Genomic DNA, 2,375 nt, shown 5'->3' with positions numbered 1-2,375 from the left:
AGCTGCGTGCACCTGCCCCGGCCGCGCACCCGGCCCCGCCCAGCTTCGCTCACCTGTCCCGGGCGTCTGGTGCGGAACCTTAGAGTAAGAAACATCACCGTGCACCTTGGCCAACGTGCGCGACTCGACCGAGCGCGCACTGGCCGAGGTGCACACCGATTTCACCTGGGTGCGCGCGCAGCACCTCGGGCGCACCGGGGTGCGCGCACAACGCCCGGGTTGCACCGTGGCCTGTGTGCTCGGGGCGCCTCGGGTGCGCGCTCGGTGTCGCCCCCGCGCGCGCGGTAGTGCGGGCAGCGCACCCCGGCCCGGCCCGGCCCCGACGAGAACGCAAACGGGCAAAAGGTTTATTCAAATAGCATTGCGACGCCCGGCGAAAAACTAAAAAAGGGTGCAACACCGGGACTTCCCGGGAGGTCACCCATCCCAGTACTACTCCGGCCCAAGCGCGCTTAACTGCGGAGTTCTGATGGGATCCGGTGCACTAACGCTGGTATGATCGCACCCGTTATGAGCTTGTCGCAGTGTGTACTTAGCAAACCGCGACCCACGTGCGAATCCACCCCGGCCACCCACCCCCGTCGAGGTGCACACCCTCCCTCGCGAAGTGCGCCCCGTTCGCCAAGTGTGAGCCCTGCCCGGGTGCGCGCACCTTGCTAGGGCGTCGGGTGTGCACCCGGCCCGGCCTACGTGCGTGCACCTGGAGGGGGCGTCGTGTGCGTGCAGTGTCCCGTCTGCAACGCGGTGCCCACACACCACCTCGGGCGCAACGACCTGCGCTCACATGTGGGCCGAGTGCACCTTGGTGCATGTTCGGGGCGCCTCGGGTGCACGCTCGATCTTGCCCCGGTGCACCAAGGCGCTCGGTTTGCCCCGGGTGCGCACTTGGTGCAAGGTGGGCACCCAAAATAGGGATCAAGCACCAAAACACAAGTTTCGGGATGCAAAATGGGACCCAAGGACCACAAATGCGTTCCAAGACCCATGATGGGTCCACGAGAACAAAAATGTGTTCCGAGACTTAATAAACAAATATTGGGTTTTAGGAGAAGAAACATGCTCTGATGCCCAAAACGAGAATCGACCCCGAAAAGGCCACAGGCCAAAAGTGGGATGCGAGACAAAAAAAAATGGGACCCGAGGACCAAAATTGGGTTCCCAGGTCGAAGACAGGGCAACCGGACAAGAAACGACCTCTAAGGCTCGAAATGAGTCCCGACGACTAAAACTTGACAAGAAGCACCCATCAGGCACCCAACTCGACACCCATGGGATGCCGACCCACCCGGGCTTCCACCTAGCACACCTTGGCACCCACCCACCCTCGCACCCAACCTCGCACCCAACTTAGCACCTTTGAACCCACATTGGCACTCACCCTGACCCTGGCACCTTGGAACCCACATTGGCACTCACCTTGACCCTGGCACCCACCTTTGCACTCACCTTGGGACCCACCCTGGCTCCCACCTCGGCACCCACCCAGACACCCACCTTGGTTCCTTGGCACCCACCTTGGATCCTTGGCACCCACCCCGACACCCACCTTGGCACGCAACTTGGCTACTTGCCACCCACCTTGGCTCCTTGACGCCCACCCCGACAACCACCCCGTGACCTACCCTGGCTAGGGTTGGTGCACACCCACCCTGGTGCCCACCTTGGCACCCACCCTATGACCCACCTTGGCACGCACCTTAGTACCCACCCCGTTACCCACCCTAGGACCCACCCCGTGACCCACCTTGGCCAGGGTGGGTGCCTTGGTGCGCACAACTTGCCTGGGCTGCACACCAGGGCGGGCTCAAGATGGCACCCGCGTTCCGTTTTTTTCACTATCTTTCAAAACGGAAATTTTAAAATCTCATTTTTTTCTTTTTTTTGCCTTTTCTGGAAATTAGTGAAGGCAGCGCATCAAAGGTGCGCAATGCTGGTGCGAACCCGGGAGCGCTCCGATGTGTGCTCCAAGGTGCGGCGTGCACGAAGTCCGAGCCCGGTTTGCCCCGGGTGCGCACCTCGCGTGCACCTTCGCCGGGGTGAGCACCTTGGCTGGGTTGCGCGCCCTGGTGCGTACCAAGGAGCGCTCTGAAGTGTGCTCCAAGGTGCGGCGTGCACGAAGTCGGAGCCCGGTTTGCCCCGGGTGTGCACCTCGGGTGCGCACCTCGCGTGAACCTTCGCTGCGGTGGGCACCTTGGCTGGGTTGCGCGCCTTGGTGGGCACCATGCAGTGCACGAAGTCGGAGCCCGGTTTGCCCCGGGCGCGCACCTCCGCCAGGGTGGGCACCTTGGTGCGCACAACTTGCCTGGGCTGCGCATCAGGAAGGGCTCAAGATGGCACCCGCGTTCCGTTTTTTTCACTATCTTTCAGAACGGAAA

The 2,375-nt window shown here is 62.4% G+C and overlaps 1 non-coding gene across 1 annotated transcript; it reads right to left on the bottom strand.

Annotated features, from left to right (window-relative positions):
• Positions 1-388: 388 nt before the first annotated feature.
• LOC131861863 (5S ribosomal RNA) lies at positions 389-507 on the bottom strand. Its single transcript, XR_009360893.1, has one exon. It is a non-coding gene; the product is annotated as a 5S ribosomal RNA (ribosomal RNA).
• Between the last annotated feature and the right edge of the window lie 1,868 nt (positions 508-2,375).

Source organism: Cryptomeria japonica, unplaced genomic scaffold, assembly GCF_030272615.1.
Source record: "Cryptomeria japonica unplaced genomic scaffold, Sugi_1.0 HiC_scaffold_33, whole genome shotgun sequence".
Classification (NCBI taxonomy): Eukaryota; Viridiplantae; Streptophyta; class Pinopsida; order Cupressales; family Cupressaceae; genus Cryptomeria; species Cryptomeria japonica.
This window is presented reverse-complemented; position numbering and strand designations above follow the sequence as displayed.